Here is a 21,945-nt window from a genome sequence, read left to right as displayed (position 1 = left end):
AGATATACAAGATCCCCAGGTGATTCTTATGTATAACTTCCTGGGAACTTGTTAGGCATGCAAATTCTCAGCAGGGATATGAACTGGAACGAACCGGTTCAAAGCCCTGGTTGTAAACCAAGTTCTAGCTTCCAACATATTTTTTCTAAAGCCCCAGGAACTAATTGTACTCAATAACACTATCATAACAAACATGTATATTTTACAGCCCAGTAAAATCCTTCAGCATCTCTCATTATATATTCCATATTATGCCAGGTTCTGTTTATCATTCTAATCCATGTTTTGCAATTTATCTACTCCCTGTTACTATTAGAGGTGATTTTTTACTGCGACTGTGACAGAAGCTGCCGATTGAGCTCTTTCACCTACTGATAAATAAACAATGCACAGATCTGACCTTTAGGTTAACAGGTTTTATGCTTGCTCCTCTCAGCACTCTGACTGATTCAATTATCATAAAGGTTCAGGAGCCTCCATGAATACCGAAAAAGGCCCACCAGATGCCTGCATAGGTGTTGTGCAAGAGCAAATATTCTGCAGCCCTCCAGAGAAATTCCTTAATTGTAAATAATTTCACCATGCGACACAATCAAGTCACCTTGAATGCAAACCCCTGAGCCTGAGGAGGCAAAGTGTTATTTAAGCTTTACTGGGCTGCGTTAAATTCTGCAATTTGAAGGGCTGTTAAGTTTTTCAATTGAAATTTCATTTAAAATGCAGGTGCTTTTTATTATATTGAGGCTTTACTGCTCTCTAGGTACAAGCAAGAACATGGTGCAATAACACAAATCTGGCTCAATCACTGATCAGTAGCAGCTGTAATTCCAGAACATTTAGCATTCTTATAAACCACAGCCTGAGATCTATAAATTGCTACAACAGATCAAGAAAATACTATATCCCCCTTTCTGCCTACAGCCATTTTGACATTTATGAGATTTTTTTTCTGTGAACGTTAGATTTTATTGAAAATCTTTAAAAAAGATATACTTGGATTTAGTAATTGTTTAAAACAGCGTTGATCATGTGAGTGTGTGGGGCTTTCGGTGTTAAACCAAAGGTTTAAACTTTAAATGCAACCGCTCTTCACAAAGCCAGTGATGACGGCAGTGATAGCTGGTTACATGAGCATGCTTTCACACAACGGGATTCACGTATTTGACACCAACTGGACCGACGGTAGAAGCATAAAACCTTTCGAGGGGAAAGATTTTACAGTGCACTAACGCTGACATCGGGCCATTTCTGACAATTTGGTAATGTGTCCCATTTGAAGAGAAAAAAATCCTAAAAGTACAGTGATCTTGATATGGATCACACTTCCCGTTTCAGTCCACTGCTAGCTTTCATTTCAAAGCTTCCTTAAAACCATGGTGACATCTCTTATTTCTGCTCTCTCGTATACAGTAGAGATAGCAATTATGACATCAAAATGCGGATACAGAGCCTTTCTTATTTACACTTGTCATCTACATTTGGCTATTTCCCATAAAAAAGCAAGTACAAGTCTTGTAAGATACCAATGCTGTTTTGGAAAACTAAATCCTCTGAGATTTGGGGTCCATAAAATCAATGATGGAGATTCAAGTTTTTGATGTCTAACCCTAGCTCTCCCTCTCCGCCCTCCCCCCCCCAAAAAAATAATAAAATAATTTGAAAATCAGAATTTTTCTACTGGGGTTTTCACCAGCGTTTTGCATAATTATTCCTCATATTCGAACTATCAAACCTTAGCTTCTTCAGGGAAAAGCAGCAACAATGATGCTGTTTGTTCTCTGTTACGATGGGGATAAGACTCTTTCTTTCCTCCTGCCTTCGATGATAGTGTTACAGGTGAAACATCCGTGATAATGAGATGAACTTGTACTTCAAACCCCTACAGAACACAGCCTTTCCTTAAAGATGATCTCTTATCTTGAGAAAGAAGAGATGTTCCATTTTAATTGCATGACAACCCAGCTTACGTTTTATTAGCTCCCCACTCTTGCTGCAGGAGAGCCCTTTCACTTGTGTGATTCCGGACAGGAGCCTGCTAGCAGCTTAATTAGCTCCTTTGGCCAGGGAAGTGTTAAAATGTGACTCCTGGCACTGTTTCCATTTAGTGCTTTCAGATGATACGCGGAATCATCTAATTCTATATACAAATCAACTGGCATGCTTTGGCTTGGTTGAAAGGGTCACCACAATTATGTAAAACACGAGTAATAACTATAATTGGGGCAGTTTGCTAATACAATAAAAAGGCCTGAACATGAGCAAAGTTATGCTCACAGCAGTAGCTATCACCTTCTAAAGGAAGAATTCATGGATGAAATGACATGAAAAAGATGGTTATAAAATTTTAATGGAATGATAAAAGGCAAAAGTCAGCCTCTCAGCTGAATTCTTAAAATCCCTATATATCACAATCAGCTCCTTAACTGTAAAATCAATGTGGAGTATAACATGTTGTCAATGCAGCTGTCACTGGAGGGGGGACTGGGCAGGATGACAGCCACCCAGCTCAGCTGGCTGGCCAAGAAAATACATCCTTATAGCCCCCTCCGTGGGTGTAATTGTTTAGAGAACTCCCTCCTGGAGCTGGGATAAGGAGCATCCTCTCTGTTCAGATCACAGATTCATATTTCAAGCCATTTCATTACAGCATTAATAATGGAAAGCAGTATCATTTTGGCCAATGAAATTATCTTTTATGGGAGACTGTTTTGCTCATCAGCTTGAAACGTTCAACCTCAGCCTAAGAAAAGAGGGATAAAATTGTTAACTGAGGGTTTGCTTATTTATTTTTATACTCAGCTGTGTATACACGGGCGGGGGAGCGCGCCTGTGCGTATGAATGAGCAGACTGAATGGCTCACAACTTGAGTGTCTGTACAACTATCAGTGGTTTTCCTGGGTCTTCTCGTCTTGTTTGCTATTAGGGTTATCCATGATTGCTCCAATTTTGCTGTTGTTACCACTGTTGCCCTGAAGCAACTTTTTACCATTCTAATTAAAAACTCACTCAAATTAAAAGCTCTTTCCAGTAATATTAACTCCATAAATGAATACCCCCTAAAATCACTAATGAATTAAAAATCAAGGTGGCAAGTATATGGATGTATAATTATATAGAACAATATATTATAGGCTACTTGTTAATGTAGTCCTTTGATATTCACTACTGATATGTTAGCAGAAGAGTAGAGTGATGGATTCTATCTTCTCTTTAATCATGAATTCTTTTATCAATTTATTATTTATACCCTAACTACTTCCCAAAAGGATTTTTGACAGCTCATAATAAAAGACCCAACAGTAATAGGCCAATAAAATAAAGATAAAGAAATATCAATCTTGTGATGGAGAGGGTACAATAGTTGTACCCGAAAACAAATATTAAGAATGGGCCCCACGGTTTCGCACAAAAATGAGTTTTCAGCTTCTTAATAACTGATAAAAGAGGAAATGGGCTGTGTTACAATAGGCACCATTATTTAATGAAAGGAACATCTGAAGATTAGAAGGCTAGTGGATTGAGTGAATACTGTTTGAATGTCTATAATTAGGAGGACAGATATTGGTGATGTCTCTTTCTCCACTTCTCCGGAGATCAGAACAGTAGAATATAGGTTTGGGAGAATTTTCTACGTCTAGAATTGGTGCATATTCGGTGGTGAGTGGCTGTGGAATCTTCCCTGAAAGTTTGGGCCAGAAAATAAAATGTATCGATGTGAGAATTCAGAAGAAGTCATTCGATTCACCCCCTATCTTTAGGCAAAGCTTCAGTTGTGTTATCCCAAATATACCTGATCATGTTTGTTTACCCAGGGGACTGGCTGACCTCCCATAGTAAATGAACAATCTTCCTCTCCTTTGTATTTATTTATCTAATCTTGGAAAATCGGGGTTTCAGCAACATTATCAAATGAGTAAGATAATATGTTAAAACTATCTACTTTGTTTTAGGATTAACAAATGTTCTGTTTTTATATGCAGGTGCTATACAAAATGCTATTTTATATAGAAAATGATGATGGTCCACACCCAACTTTTCTGTTAGTAACTAGTAGTTTTCAGGTAATTGGACTCCCCATCAATATAAGATTTGAGACACTTAAAACTAAACATACCATTAAATATCAGTGTATGGCAATTAGCATTTGATCATCTTGCATAGTCCACTGATAATTTTAAAATCTTGATAGTTTAATTATTTTAAAGCTAAAGGATGATATTGTTTAGTGAATGGCCAGCAGATTGCACTTCTGGTTAAATGAGAGAATGGGTATAAAGTTCCTGCCAAAGTGCCTTGCACATAGTAAGATACTCGATTCCAACCCATAGCAACCCTATAGGACAGAGTAGAACTGCCCCATAGGGTGTCCAAGAAGCGCTGGTGGATTCAAATTGCTGACCTTTTAGCAGCCGCAGCTTTTAACCACTGTGCCACCAGGACTCCCTTGCAAATAACAGGCACTCAATAAAACTGAATAAATAATAATTGTATAGGATAGCTATGGTAATATTATTTTTATTAATTTCCTAAACTAAAAATAGGCAAGGCTAGAAAAAGCTTGATTTCTCATTACTTTCACCTCCACCTGAATTGCCACCAATTCAAATCTGGAAAAGCAGTGTGGTTTCTGTGCCCAAAAGAGAATCAAGAGCTCAAGAGGAAAGTTGAGGCAAGGTGGATACAATTTTATGCTAACCAATCCATCCTTTCAAAGGATTTTCTGTTGGCCACTTATAGCTTGAATAAATTCCTTTTAATCTTAGGATATAAAAATAAAATTTAAAAATAATCATAAGTATATATTTTTAAACAATTCCAAAGATGCAATAATTTTGGGGAAAAAAATCAATGCAACAGGAAACAAAATAAACAGTGACATGCATGGAGAGCTGTTTTGCCCTCAGAATAGATTGCTTTTGATCATGGATCTCCTCTTATTTATAAAATAGAAACCTGTATTCCTGTTTGAAAGGATAAACATGTCAGCATGAGGGGTTAGTATTTGAAACAATGGGGAGAGGTATTTGGAATGGAGAAAGCAAAATAATCTTGCAGTACCACTGAAATTTGTAGTGTATGTTTATTCATTAAATAAAATAAACTCTATTGACATAAATATGTTTTACCCTCTTAAAAATGTTCCTATTTTTCTCTTTGATAGAACACTCTTATCTTAAGCATGCAGGTTGAGACTTTAAATTCTACAATATGCTAATCATAAAAAAGATGTTTTCAATGCAATGTTATTTTTAAAAATGTAAATACTCTTAAGGTCACAAATGTACCTATTAAATGATTTGGAAAACCCTACTACAGAATTATCTTGAACAATTTATCTGATTTCATAGCACATTTTTACTTCCTTTCCCTGTCACAAGGACACAGTATTTTACTCTCATTACAGGTTTCAAGACAAAGGACAAGAAAAATTGTTTCCCTTTCAGAGTTTTCTTTCTCTATCTCCTCCACCTTCATTTTGTAATCATACATTCTACCTTCATTCTTTTCCTTGGTGAGAGGCAAGCTGCTGGCTGTCCCTTTGATTCAACTTTAGCTGTCTTCACTAGGATAATGAATTAGAGCATCCTCGTAGCTGAAAACCATGTGTGATTACAAAATGCTAGCGCCAACCTGGAAGGACTCCTTGGTCCCACAAGGGCTGTGAGGGACCCAGACCACCCAACACTTGTCACCCCATATCCAGAAAAGAACCTGCTCTCACCTGTCCACTCACCTTAATGCCTTGAAGCAGCAGAAAATAACAAACCATATTAAGAAACAGGATAAGATGGCTCAGATAAGTGAACAAGATAAAGGCACAGAAAACCTTCCTGAGGAAGAAATGGTAATATAAGTACCTCATAAGGAATTTAAAAGACTTACATTTAGGCTTCTCAAAGGGATCAAGGAAAACACAGATAAAATCCTAGAAGAACTCAGGAAAACAATGCAAGGACAAAATGACAAACTAGACAATTAGAAACCATGCAAAAACAACTAGAAATTCAGAAGATTAACAATAAAATATTACAAGTGGATAACTCAATGGAAGGGCATAAAAGTAGAACTGAATCAACAGGAGAAAGAATCAGCAAACAGAGGACAAATCCCTTGTTACTAATTTGTTTGAGGAACAATCAGAAAAAAGAACGAAGAAAAACAAAGAAAGCCTAAGAGTGTTGTGCGACACCATCAAGAATAATTGGCACATAATAGGAATTCCAGAAAAGAAGAAAAAAATACAGAGAGAATCTTTGAAAATATATTGGCAGAATACTTACCAAATATCATGAAAGACAAGAAAGTTTTCATTCAAGAAACTCAGTGAACCCTATACAGGATAGACTCCAAAAGAAACTTACCAAGACATAAAATAATCCAACTTTCCAAAACCAAAGACAAAGAAAGAATTCTGAGAGCAGCTTGTGAAAAATGAAGTATCTCTTACAAAGGGGCATCAATAAGACAAAGTGCTGATTTCTCATCAGAATCCATGCAGGCGAGAAGGCAATGGGATGACATATATAAAATCCTGAAAGAAAAGACTTGCCAACCCAAAACACATATCCAGCAAAATTGTCTTTTAAAAACAATGGTGAAACTAGAATATTCCCAATAAGGAGAAGTTAAGGGAATATGTAAAAACCAGACCAGCCTTACAAGAAATATTAAAGGGAGTCCTTCAGACAGAGAACCAGTGACATCGGGCAACAACCTGAGATAAAGATACACAACAGCATCACTCAGCTACCAACCCACATAAAGACTTCGCAAACATAAAGTAAAGCAGCAAAACTGATAACAGGGAAAAAGAAATGCTGAGTTGTAAATGAAAACTTAAAAAAATGAGGAATATAGGTTTAGTCATAGAACTTCCATATGGAGAAGAAGTCAAGGTGATATCAAGATATATCAGACTGTTTTAATTTAAGAAGATAAAGGTAAATTTCAGAGTAACCACAAAGAAAATTAATAAACCTAATCACTAAAACAAAGAAGAAAATCAAAAAGACTCAGTAGAGGTAAAAACAACAACAATGAAGGATAGGAAAAGAAAATCCATATCCAAAAAGAACTCAGCAGAGAAAATTAAGCTAAACAAAGAAATTGTTAACACCACACCAAAAAAAGCATAAAATATGACAGCACTGAATTCATACCTATCGATAATGTCACAGAATGTAAATGGATTAAATGCACCATTCAAGACAAAGAGAGGGGCAGAATGAACAAAAAACAAAACAAAACATAATCCATCAACATGTGGCTTACAAGAGACATACTTTAGACACAAAGACATAAATAGATTAAAAATCAAAAGATGGAAAAAATATATATCAAGCTATCAAGCAAACAGTAATCAAAAGAGAGCAGGTATGGCAACAATAGTCTCTGATAAATAGACTTTAAGTCAAAATCCATAAGAGACAAAGAAGGGCAGTATATAATGATTAAAGAGTCAATCCACTAAAAAGACATAACAATAATAAAAATTTATGCAACCAATGACAGAGCTCCAAAATATATAAAACAACTCTAAGAGAATTGAAAAGAGAAATAGATAGTTCTACAATAATAGTAGGAGACTTTAGCACACAACTTTCAATGATGGACAGAACAACTAGAAAGAAACTCAACCAAGATACCAAAGATCTAAATGTCACAATCAAGAAATTTGACCTCACAGTCATATACAGAACACTGCACCCAACACCTCCACAGTACACAATCTCCTCCAAAATACATGGATCATTCTCCATAACAGACATATTTTAGGCCACAAAACAAGCCTCAATAAATTCAAAAATATCAAAATAATACAAAGCATCTTCTCTGCCTACAATGCTATAAAACCAGAAATCAATAACACAAGAATAAGGGAAAAAAATTAAATACTTGGGTACTGGTTAACACTTTACTTAAAAACTACAGGGTAATAGAAGAAATTAAAAATGAAATTTAAAAACTCTTAGAATCAAATGAGAATAAAAACACAACATACCAATACTTTTGGGACACAGCAAAAGCAGTGCTCAGCGAGGAATTTATAGCAATAAATGCACGCATCAAAAATGAATAAAGGGCGATAATCAATAGCTTAAACCAACAACTTGAACAAATAGAAAAGGAGCAGCAAAAGAAGACCACAGTTACCAGAAGAAAGGAAATAACAAAGATCAGAGCAGAACTAAATGAAACAGAAAACAGAAAAACAATAGAAAGAATCAACAAGATTAGAAGTTGGTACTTCAAGAGGATCAATAAAATTGACAAACCACTGGCCAAACTGACAAAGGAAAAAAATGAGAAGATGCAAATAACTAAAATAAAAAATGAGATGAGTGACATTACAATAGAATAAACTGAGATGAAAAGAATTGTAACAGAATATTATGAAAAACCATCCTCCAACAAATTTGAAAACCTAAAAGAAATTAACAAATTACTAGAAACACACTACCTATTTAAACTAACACAAACAGAGGTAGAAAATCTGAACAGACCTCATGACAAAAGAAGGAATTCAAGATTTCATTTTAAAAAACTCCCAACAAAAAAAAGCACCAGCCCAGATGGCTTCACTGGAGAACTCTACCAAACATTCAGAGAAGAGTTGACACCAATTCTACTCAAACTATTCCAGAACACAGAAAAGGAAAGAATACACTGACTCCTCACATATAAACACAGTTAGTTTCCAAAGACCAGGTCGTTATGCAAAAATCAGCATTATGTGAAAATGGAGGTTGACCACATCAGATCATAAAACGGAGAATGACTACATCATTACATAACTGCCAGATTACATTATTGCATAACTGCCATATTACATCATTATATAACTGACAAATTACATCATTACATAACTGCCAAACCACAGAGAATTATGCCCTAGCCAAGCTGCCACATAACCTTAACCGTCACAGCCAGAATTACTCTTGCCTTGCACCACGGCATTCGTTATTGCCAGACATAATGTGCAAAATAGTTAGTAGATTTTTTACTATTGTCGTAAATGCAAAATATTGGATATCAAGATAGTATGTGAGGAGTGGGTGTACTCTCTAATTCATTCTGTGAAACCAGCATAACCCTGATACCAAAACCAGGCAAAGACACTACTAAAAAAGAAAATTATAGACCAACATCCCTCATGAATACAGACGCAAAAATTCTCGAAAAAATTCTAGCCAACAGAATTCAACAGCATATCAAAAAATATATCATGATCGAGTAGCATTCATGAAGAAGAATGAGACATCAGGATTGGAAGAAGACACATTAACAACCTGCAATATGCAGATGACACAACCTTGCTTGCTGAATTTGAAGAGTACTTGAAGCACTTACTAATGAAGATCAAAGACCACAGCCTTCGGTATGGATTACACCTCAATGTAAAGAAAACAAAAATCCTCACAACTGAACCAATAAGGAACATCATCATAAATGGAGAAAAGATTGAAGTTGTCAAAGATTTCATTTTACACCATGGAAGCAGCAGTCAAGAAGTCAAACAACGCATTTCATTGGGCAAATCTGCTGCAGAAGACCTCTTTAAGTGTTAAAAAGCAAAGATGTCACCTTGAAGACCAATGCGTGCCTGACCCAAGCCATGGTGTTTTCAGTCGCCTCATACTCATGCAAAAACTGGACAATGAATAAGGAAGATTGAAGAAGAATTGATGTCCTTGAATTGTGGTGTTGGTGAAGGACATTGACTATACTATGGACTGCCAAAAGAACAAACAAATTACTCTTGGAAGAAGTACAGCCACAATGCTCCTTAGAAGCAAGGATGGCGAGACTACGTCTCACATACTTTGGACATGTTATAAGGAACAGTTAGTCCCTGGAGAAGGACATCATGCTTCATAAAGTAAAGGGTAAGCAGAAAGAGGAGGCCCTCAATGAGATGGATTGACACAGTGGCTGCAACAATGGGCTAAAGCATAACAATGATTGTGGGGATGGCACAGGACCAGGCAGTGTTTCTTTCTGCTGTACATAGGGTCGCTATGAGTCGGAACCTACTCGATGGCACCTGGCAACAACAAATAGCATTCATACCAAGGATGCAAGGATGTTTCCACACCAGAAAATCAATGTAATTCACCACATAAATAAAACAAAGGAAAAAAATGACATGATCATTGACAGATGCAAAAAAATTCATTTGATAATATTCAATACAATACATCCTGATAAAAACTCTCTGCAAAATAGGAATAGAAGGGAAATTCGTCAACATAATTAAGGGCATATATGCAAAGCCAACAACCAGCATGATTCTCAATGGAGAAAGATTGAGAGCATTCTCCTTGAGAATGGGAATGAGACAAGGATGCCCTTAATCACCACTCTTACTCAATATTGCACTGTAAGTCCTAGAAAGAGCAGTAAGACAAGAAAGGGAAATAAAAAAAATTGGAAAGGAAGAAGTAAAACTGTCCTTATTCACACATGAAATTTTCCCCTACACAGAAAATTCCAGAGACTCCACAATAAAGTTATTGGAACTAACAGACGGATTTAGCAAAGTGCAGGGTACCAGATCAACACAAAAAAATCAGTTGAGTTTCCAAGAACTCCAAAAAGAAAATCAAGAAAACAATACCATTTATAATAGTCCCCACAAAGAATAAAATACCTAAAAATAAACCTAACCAGGAACGTAGAAGACTTATACAAGGAAAATTATAGAACACTACTGCAAGAAACCAAAAGAGATATACATAAATAGAAAAACATCCCATGCTCATGGATTGGAAGACTTAACATTGTGAAAACGTTTATATTACCCAAAGCAATCTATAGATATATTGCAATCCTGATTCAATTCCCAACAACTTTCTTTAACGAAATGGGAAAACTAATCTCCAACTTTTATGGAATGGAAAGAGGCCCTAAACAGCTAAAGCAATGTTGAAGAAGGAGAACAAAGTGGGAGGACTCACACTTCCCTATCTTAAAACTTATTATACAGCCACAGTAACCAAAATGCCTGGTACTGGTACAATGACAGACTCGTAGACCAATGGAACAGAATTGGGAACCCAGAAGTAGATTCATCCATATACAGGCAGCTGATCTTCAACAAAGGGCCAAAGTCCATTAAACGGGGGAGAAGCAGTCTCTTTGACAAATGGTGTTGGCAAAAATGGTTATCCACTTGCAGAAAAATGAAACAGGATCCATACCTCACACCATGTGAAAAAATTAACTAAAAATGGATCAAAAACCTAAATGTTAAAGCTAAAACTATAAAGTTCCTGGAAGATAATAGAGGAACAAAACTAGGGGACCTACTTTTTGGCATAAATAGCCTACGAAACACACCTAAAAATGCACAAACAGCAGAAGATAATTTAGATAACTGGGACCTCCTAAAAATAAAGTACTTATGCTCATCAAAAGACTTTACCAAAAGAGTAAAAACACAACCTACAGACCGGAAGAAAAATCTTTGGCAACGACATATCTGACAAGGTTCTAATCAATACAGTATACAGAAAACTTCAACAACTCAACAACAAAAAGACAAATAACCCAATCAAAAAATGGGAAAAGGACATGAACAAACACTTAACCAAAGAGGACATTCTGATGGCCAATGAATGCATGAAAAGATGCTTGTGATCCTTAGCCATTAGCAAGATGCATATCAAAACTACAATGAGATACCATCTCACCTCTGTAAAAATGGCAATGATCAAAAACCAGAAAACAACAAATGCTGGAGAGGTTGTGGGGAGATTGGAACGCTTATACATTGCTGGTGGAATTGTAAAACGGTACAACCACTATGGAAAAACGGTATGACACTTTCTCAAAAAAGCTAGAAATAGAAATACCTTATGATCCAGCAATCCCACTCCTCAGTATATACCGAAGAGATATAAGAGCAGTGACATGAGCTGACAAATGTTCATTGCAGCATTATTCACAACAGGCAAAAGATGGAAACAACCTAAGTGCCCATCAGTGGAGGAAAGGGTAAATAAACTGTGGTACATATATACAATGGAATACTATGCAACTACAAAGAATAATGAGGACTCCACAAAATATAACATGGAGCTGTCTGGAGGACCTCCTGCTGAGTGAAGTCACAAAAGAACAAATATTGTATGGCCCCACTCTAATAAAAAGTCAGGAATAGACATACACACAGAAAGAAAGGTTCTTTGATGGTTACCAGGGATGGGAGGGAGAGAAAAGGGGAATCACTTACCAGAAAGTAGACTCTCTTTATTTTTGGTGATGGGAAATATAGGTGAAATCTGCACAACTTCACCAAGGTAAATGAAGACACTAAGAAATGCACAAGTAGAAGGGACATCTTTGGTAAATGTTACATACAATTTTGCAACAGTACTAACAACCAAAAAATATATGTGCGCATAATAGGTAGAAGTGTATGTATGTATGTGTATAGGAAGGCATATGTGAGTGCATGCACATGCAGGTATAGGTCTATCTGTAGACATATGTAAATACATGCTGGTATGTGCTGCTTATATAACCATATATATAATAAAGCACATAAGGGACACAGTTACAGTCTTCCTGGACATATCCAAACAACTCACATGATTGGTTTACTGGATTAAAAGGCTTGGGACCATAGTCTTGGGGGATAACCTAGCCAATTGGCATAACATAGTTCATAAAGTTAATGTTCTGCATCCTGGTTTGGTGAGCAGGATCTGGGTCTTAAAAGCTTGTGAGCAGCCATCTAAGATACAAATATTGGTACTCGTTTGGAGAAAATGAGTATGCAGGAAACCAAAGACTCAATTAAGAAACTATGGCCTCTTCCAGCCTGAGACCAGAAGAAATAGATGGTGTCTGGCTACCACTACTGACCATTCTGACCAGGAAAAAAATAGAAGGTGCCAGATAGAATGGTAGAAAAATGTAGAACAAAACTCAAATTTTTTAAAAAGGCCAGACCTACTGGACTGGTAGACTAGAGTAACCCTGGAGACTATTGCCCTAAGTCACCCTTTGAACTTGGCACTGAAGGCACTCCTGGAGGTCACCTTTCAGCCATATAATAGATCGACTTATAAAAAATAAACAATATCACCTGTGAGTAATGTGTCCCTTAAATAATCAGCTATATGAGACCAAATGGTTAACATTTACCCAAAAGCAAAGAAGAGATGGCAAGGAGGGGAAAGAGAGCTAGATAAATGGAAACAGAACAAACAAAATGGAAATAATGAGAATGGTGACATCTTGTGAAAACTGTAACCAATGTCAAGGAACAATATGTATAAAAATTGTTAAATGAGAACCTAATTCATTATGTAAACTTTCACCCAAAATGCAATAAAAGAACAAGAAAAAAAAATGAATGAAGGCTACTGAGAAGAAAAGTACATCAGGGGACCCAGACACTAGAATAATTCCTCTCACTGGCCCATCCTTTCTTCAAAGTGCAATTCTAAAGAAGGAAAAAATAATAAGTAAACATAAAAAAAAAAAACGCATTGTCGTTGAGTCGATTCCGACTCATAGTGACCATGTAGAACAGGGTAGAATTGCCCCATAGAATTTCCAAGGAGCACCTGGTGGATTTGAACTGACAACCTTTGGGTTAGCAGCCATAGCTCTTAACCACTGCACCACCAGTGTTACGTAGTACTTAAATGTCACTGTGTAGGTAGTACAATAAAGGAGGCCTGGTGATGCAGCGGTTAAGCATTTGGCTGCTACCTAAAAGGCTAGCGGTTAGAATCCACCAGCAGCTCCATCGGAGAAAGATGTGGCAGTCTGCTCCCGTAAAGATTACAGCCTTGGAAACCCTATGGGGGCAGTTCTACTCTGTCCTACAGGGTCTCTATGAGTTGGAATCAACTAGACGGCAATGGGTTTTTAGGTAATCAGATATATCTTTCTATGTCTTAGCATAGTATAGTCAAAAATTATAAACTATCAGCCTGTTAGCAAAGTAACTAACACATTAAAAAACTAAGTAAATCCACAGAGGGAAAAATATAAAACCCACAAATTGTATTTATTAATGCCTCTTAGATCAGTGCTTAAAATATAAATGTGGAATTTTTACCTACGAATTTGGGGAAACGATCAAATATTTGGAGATTTTTTAAATATATGTGACAACTAAATAGTCTTCTCTGTAACCAATTGTTATTATTATTATTTTGGAAGTAGGGGAGTGATTTTTAGAGAACAGTCTCATTAGGTTGATCTAATTGCATGTTTATGCCATATATGTTTGTCATTAAAATGACTGAAATAATCAGACATCTATATTTCAATCTTGTTACCTAGAAAAACTTGAGAGAAATAGATTAAATGACTCTTAATGGTTTAGGGAATCCAGATTTTTAAGGAAAAGCAGGTTATCTTATATTTGACACAGTAGGTAAAATAGTATGCTCACATTTAAACTGAGATCGAAAGAAACGTCCCTTCCCCGTCAACTACAATTTCTACATGCACGTACGGTACAGAAAATACTTATAGGCACAAAAATAGAAGAAACAATGATCCAATCAGGAGCAATGGGTATTCCTGGTTTACGGATGTCACAATTTTCAGCTGCTAGGTAAATGTCTTCATTTTATTAATCACATGCTTCCAAATCTAACGCAATGATTTTTTGCAAGCTACAGACACTCCAGGTGCTTGGGCTACTAGCAACCAAAAAAAAGAATCATGTGTTGTTTGTATTTATCTGGTTGCAAATAGTCAAACAGTACACTGACCAAGTTGGCTGGAACAACCATCTTTTATTAACACACATTTAACAGGGTTTAAAATATTCATAGGAAATGTGTATTATTATTATTTGGCATCAGCACACAAGATTTTTTAAAATGCATGGAACTGGATATTGGTGGTCCACAGACATAAATGACAAATTATTTGAAAAAAAAAAATTGATTAAAATTCCTGACAGCCTTTTATCCACCCCTGAGAACTTCTCTTGGTACCCAGGCATTTCCATCTCTGGCTGTAGATCATTTCCTGCCTAGGTTTCTCCTTACGTTTTCAGCTGTGTCACAGGCTTGATGAAAATCACTGTCTTGAAATATCAAACTAAAAATATTGCCATGGATGACCTACTTGGGCACAGGGAAGTATGGAGGCTGTGGCTGATGCAGAAAGGTGCCTGTGGATGGTGTGGAATTCAGATGTGGGAATGAGGTTATGTCTCTGTTTCATTCTGTAAGATGATATGTGAAATTTCTCCATTGGAATTTGCACTTTGATGAGCTGGAGGTGCTGGTCAGGATCGAGCATAAAGTGCAATTCTGGCATGGAGCTGTCAGCATGGGTGCTTTTATAAGCGATACTTTGGAGTCTTGACAGAAAAACTACTTGTGCCCAATGCCAATCATTCAGTCTTTGTCAACTCAATTGCACATCGTCTCAGAGATGGCATCCATCTCCACTGACACCCAAAATATAGAGCACACTGTCACCTCGTCTCAGGGGTGAGCCTGCACTGGTAACTTAATCTGGGAGGTCAAGTGGCCACCGTCTGGCTCTTTGCTAGTGTGGATGACTGCAGAGTGTGCACACAAAGCAGGGGAAGGGCAAGATCATCAGTTTGAGGGAAAGTATTTAAATAAAGCAGTTCCTGGGAGGTGCAAACTGCTAAAGCACTCGGCTGCTAACTGAAATGTTGGAGGTTAAAGTGTACCCAGAGGCGTCTCAGAAAAAAGACCTGGAGACCTCTTTTGAAAAATCAGCCACTGAACGCCCTATAGAGCACAGTTCTACTCTGACACAATGGGGTCACCAGTGCCTGGATGGCAACTGGTTTATTTTTAAAAAACGAAGGTTGGGTTTCTTGAGTTGATACATCCTGTGTAATCAAGTGTTACTAAATCTTATTTGAGGAAGATGAAGGATTAATACTGCTCACCTCAAACCGAGGATCCCAAAATCACAAAAATGGCAGTGTCTTTGGGCATGAAAATTCTAACCACATACTTCCTAGTCTGTAAATTTTCCTTTAGGTCCCTGGGTGGCTCAAATAATTAAGTGTTCAAATACTAGCCAAAAGGTTGGCAGTTTGAACCGATGCAGAGGCACCTCAGAAGACAGGCCTGGCTATCTGCTTCCAAAAGGTCACAGCCTTGAAAACGCTGTGAAGCAGTTCTACTTTGCACACATGGGGTCACCATGAGTCAGAATCAATGCTATGGCAACTACCAACAACAACAAGAATGCGAAGATTTCTTTTATGGTACATTGAGATAGGAGGTAAGTTGCTCAACAAAGGATGCTGTGCTAATTGTTCTTTGCAGCGTTTTGGACTTTGTTTATTATGTGCTACTATCTTGCCTGTAGATAAGAGGTCATGGCCCCCATTCAGTAAGAATCATGGCCAGATTACCACAGAGGAAATCCAAGTGTTGCCCTTTCTCTGTAGGAATGGATATTGCAGGTGCCAAAAAAAACCTGGCATTCTATATAGAGCTGTCACTTATGCAGTGGGCTGAATAATTATTTTTAGTTAACCTTGACTGAGTACCACCAAACATGCCGCTATAGTTAAGTGGGAGATCAAAAATTTATCTTCACCCTGAACCAGTAAGCGACAGTGACTGTGCACGTGCCTGCCTGCCACCCACCCCCTACAACCCGGCAACTGTGTGCAAGTGCCTGTACTCACCTGCCACCTACCCCTCCGACCTAGCGAGCAGCAGCGACCTCGTACCCCCACCTGCCACAGCCCCCGACCCAGAAAGCAGTGAAAATCGTGGTCCTTGCTTGTCTACCATACCCACCATACCTGCTGCCCCATCCACTCAGTGAGTACCTCCACCCACTCCTGTGCCACTGGATTGACAACAAACATCAGGCCACACCCACCCAACCTGCCCTCAGCTGCCTGCACAACCAGCAAAGAGAGACCCACACTCACACTCCCAACCACTGCCTGACCCACCCAGAAACATGTGGTGAGCATTCCGTGCTTCCAGACTAGTGGCCAGAGTAGCAAGCCTGCCCCTCCCACCAGGGTATAGCAAAACAAACAGAAAAATAAGATGAAGCAAACAAGCATACAATCAATAAACAAATATAATAACACCTTAATGCCTCGAAGACAACAGACAATATCGAGTAACATAAAGAAGCAGCACATGAAGGCTCAAGCAAGTAACCATAATAAAGGGCCAGAAAACCGTCCTGAGGAAGAAATGGTAATGGAACTACAAGATAAGGAATTAAAAAACTTATATATAGGAGCCTCAAAGAGATCAAGGAAAACACAGACAAAACCAAGGAAAGCACAGACAAAAATCTGGAATAATTCAGGAAAACAGTACAAGAACAAAATGACAAAATAAATAGACAACCAGAAACCATACAAAAACAGTAACTAGAAATCCAGAATATTAACGATAAATTTTCAGAAATAGATAACTCAATTTCAGGATATAGGAGTAGAACTAAATCAATGGAAGAATCGGTGAAACAGAGGATGAATCCCTTGATACTAATTTGTTTGAGGAATTTTCAGAAAAAAGAATGAAGAAAAATGAAGAAAGCCTAAGAGTTTTGTGGGACACTATCAAGAAGAATAATTTGTGCATGATAGGAATTCCAGAAAAGGAGACGAGAAATAAAGAACAGAGAAAATTTTTGAAGACTTGCTGGCAGAAAACATCCCAAATATCATGAAAGATGAGATGATATCCAACAAAGAAGCTCAACGAACCCCATACAGAATAGACCTCAAAAGAAAGTTACTAAGACACATCTTAATCAAACTTTCCAAAACCAAAGACAAAGAAAGAATCCTGAGAGCAGCTCAGGAAAAATGAACTGTCGCCTACAAAGGGGAACCAATAAGATTAAGCTCTGCTTTCTCAGCAGAAACCATGTCGGCAGAAGGCAATGGGATGACATACATAAAACCCTGAAAGAAATAAAAATTGTCAATCAAGAATTATATATCCAGCAAAATTGTCTCTCAATTATAATGGTGAAAGATATTTCCAGATAAACAGATATTAATGGAATTTGTAAAAATCAAACCAACCTTACAAGAAATATTAAAGGGAGTCCTTCAGACAGAGAGCCAACCATATCAGACAACAACCTGAGACTAATACACATGATAACGTCACCTAGATACCAACCAACCAAGACAAAGAATTCTCAAAAATAAAATAAAGCAATAGACCGAAAACACGGACCAGAGATGTCAATCTGTAAATGATGACAACTTTAAAATAAAAAGGGGGAATAAATGGTGTAGCTACAGAACTTTTATATGCATAGGAAGTCAAGGCAATATCAAGACATAACAGACTGTTTTAAACTTAGGAAGATAAAGGTAAATTTCAGGGTAACCACAAAAAAAATTAATAAACCTATTCATCAAAATACAAAAGAAGAAAACCATAAAGACTTAGTAAACACAAAATCAGTAACAACAAAGGAAATGAAAGGAAAATCCATAAACAACAAAATACACTAATGAAAAGTAAGCAGAACAAATAAACCATTAACACCACTAAAAAAAGGGCACAACAAAATGACAGCAATAAATTCATACCTATCAATAATCACACGAATTTAAGTGGGTAAAATGCACCAGTCAAGAGACAGAGAGTAATAGAATGGGGTAAAAAAAAAAGTGACCATCAATGTGTTGCCTACAAGAGACATGCCTTAGACATGAAGACAAAAATAAACTAAAAGTCAAAATATGGCAAAAAATATATCAAGCAAACAGTAACCAAAAAAGAACAGGAGCGGCAATATTAAACAATCACCAATTTTATATGCAAAGGAAAGAGACCCCGGATAAGCAAAGCAATACTGAAGAAGAACAAAGTAGGAGGCCTCACACTCTCCAATCTCAGAACCCACTAAACAGCCACAGTAGTCAAAACAGCCTGGTACTGGTACAAAGGGTCCAAGTTTAGTACATAGAGAAGAGAAAGTCTCTTCAACAAATGGTGCTGGCAAAACTGGATATCCATTTGCAGAAAAGTAAAAGAAGATCCATACCTCATACTATACACAAAAACTAATTCAAAATGGATCAAAGACCTAAATGTAAAACCTAAAACTATAAAGACCATGGAAGAAAAAATACGGATAATGTTAAAAAGAACAACAACAGAAACCTGTTCCTGTTGGCTGGATTCCTATGAACCCGAGAGGACAGAGTAGAAATGCTCCATAGGGTTTCCAAGGAGCAGCTGGTGAGTTTGGACTGCCGACCTTTTGGTTAGCAGCCATATCACTTAACTTCTGCACCACCAGGGCTCCAGGGATAATATTAGGGGCCCTAATACATGGCATAAATAGAATATCAAACATAACTAAAAATTCAGCAACATCAGAAGATAAACTAGGTAACTGGGATCTCCTAAAAATTAAACACTTAGGCTCATCAAAAGACTTCACCAAAAGAGTAAAAAGAGAACTTACAGACTGGGACAAATTTTTTGACTGTGACATATCTGACAAGAGTTTAATCTTGAAAATTCATAGAAAACATTAACACCTCAACAACCAAAAGACAAACAACCCAGTTAAAAAAGTGGGCAAAGGACATGAGCTGACACTTCACCAAAGAAGTCATTCCGGTGCTGAAAAAACAATGAAGAGACGCTCCCGATCATTAGGCATTATAGAGACACAAATCAAAACTAAGATGAGATCCCATCTCACCCTGGCAATAACGGCATTGATCAAAAAAAAAAAAAAAATGCTGGAAAGGTTATGGGGAGATTGGAACTCTTACACATTGCTGGTAGGAATGTAAAATGGTACAATCACTATGGAGAACAGTATGGTGTTTCCTGAACTGTGGGATATATATGCCTGTGTTACATTTTCAGGCCCTGGAGGTTTATTGGCAGGCATTTGAACCACTTTAGTACATTCTGGCATTGTGGCAAATATGCTGCAACTGCCTAAAAAACAAGGAGGTTGGTCTGTGCCACATTTGAGTGCTGAGAGCCCTTTGTGTGAGGGGATGCTTCCCGGAAGAGTGATTCTGTAAAACGTTTGTGTCTTTTGGCTTCTGTACAGCGAGATGAGGGTTGCAAGTGTGTTTACTATTTCCTTTATGTTATTGACAAGGTACAGTTACTGGTATTTGGAAAGATTCAAGTAAATGAGTTATTTTTGGGGGGAACAGTTTGTGATGCATTTCCGGGGACATGGGACTGAAATGTCCTGTGTGTGTGGTGTGCTTTATGGAACAAGGTACTGATATGGCTCACTCTAAATCAAATTGGTAACAATCATGTGCAGCAAGCTCAATGTTCAATTAGTATTTCATGTGTATTTTTGGAAAGTTGAGTAAGGTATTTTATGGCTCAAGTGTAACCAGAAAGTGTGATGCACCATGGGACTGATATGTCCCATGTGTGATGTGCTTCATGGAACTTGGGACTGATATGTCCCACTTGCAGCTGGTACCACGTTTTCTCAAATAATAAAAAAGTACCAACAAACAATGATTCAGCATCCATTCCATTAGTAAAAAAACATGGCATCACCAAACAATTCCAAAAAAAATTTATCCATGGAAGGGTTAAAAAGCTAGAAATAGAAATACCATATGATCCAGTAATCTCACTCCTAGGTATACATACTAGGGAAATAAGAGCCGTGACAAGAATAGACACATGCAAACCCATGTTCATTACAGCATTATTCACAATAGCAAAAAGATGGAAACAATCTAAGTGCTGATCAACAGATGAATGGGTTAAACAAGCTGCGGTACATACACACAATGAAATACTGTGCAACAGTAAAGAATAATGATGAATTCGAGAAACATCTCCCAACATGGATGAATCTGGAGGCCATTACGCTGAGTGAAATAAGTCAATCACAAAAGGACAAATATTGTATGAAACCACTATTATGAATAGTCAAGAAAAGGTTTACACACATAAAGAAACATTTTTTGATGGTTACTAGGGATGGGAGAGGGAGGGAAGGAAAATCACTAACTAGAGAGCAGACACACGTTAACTTTGGTGAAGGGAAAGGCAGTACACAACATGGGGGGAGTCAGCACATGACCAAGGCAAGGGAAGACACTGAGAGGCACACAAGAATAAAAGACATGGACGGTAAATACTATAACATATAAAATCCTGCAACAACGGTAATAAAAAACAATAATTTATGAGTGGATACATAGGTAGATGTGTATGTTGAACAGGTACTGAAGGGTGTATGGGAGTATACCCACATGCATATATAGATTTGGCTGTGATATTTCCACATACGTATTTGTATGTACAGCATGTATATTAACATATATAATAGAGTACACAGGGGCCACAGTCATGGAAACATCCTAGACATAACCAAACACCTCAAGGTACTGAGTTACTGGGCTTGAAGGCTAAAGACCATAGTCTCAGGGACATCTAGGTCAATTGGCATAACATAGTCATAAAGACAACACTCTATATCCTTCTGTGGTAAGTAGTCCAGGGTTTTAAAAGCTTGCAAGTGGCCACCTAAGATATAACTACTGGTCTCTTTATGTCCAGAGCAAAGGAGAGTGAAGAAAATCAGACTCAAGGAAACAATTAGTCCAAAGGATTAATGGACCACAGGAACCACAGCCTCCACTAGCCTGAGACCAGAAGACCTAGATGGTGCCCGGCTACCACTACTGACCACTCTGACCAGGATCACAATAGAAGGTACTGGTTAGAGTGGGGAAAAAAAGTAGAACAAAATTCACATGCATTAAAAAAGACCAAATTTACTGGTCTGAGAGAGACTGGAGGAACCTCCAAGACTCTGGCCCCTAGACACCCTTTTAAGTTGGAACTGAAGCCATTCCCAGAGATCACCTTTCAGCAAAATAATAGACAGATTTATAAATAAACAATAACACACGAGAGGAAAGTGCTCCTTAGAACATCATCTACATGAGACCAAAAGGGCAATACCTGCCC

At 37.5% G+C, this 21,945-nt stretch overlaps 1 protein-coding gene across 1 annotated transcript in view; it reads right to left on the bottom strand.

Moving 5' to 3' along the window:
- USH2A (usherin) overlaps positions 1–21,945 on the bottom strand; it is a 551,884-nt gene that overhangs the window by 294,182 nt on the left and 235,757 nt on the right. The gene's annotated exons all lie outside the window — the stretch shown is intronic.

Source organism: Trichechus manatus, unplaced genomic scaffold, assembly GCF_000243295.1.
Source record: "Trichechus manatus latirostris isolate Lorelei unplaced genomic scaffold, TriManLat1.0 scaffold00187, whole genome shotgun sequence".
In the NCBI taxonomy this organism is placed as follows: Eukaryota; Metazoa; Chordata; class Mammalia; order Sirenia; family Trichechidae; genus Trichechus; species Trichechus manatus.
The sequence above is the reverse complement of the archived record's forward strand: the minus strand, read 5'-3'. Positions and strand labels throughout refer to the sequence as shown.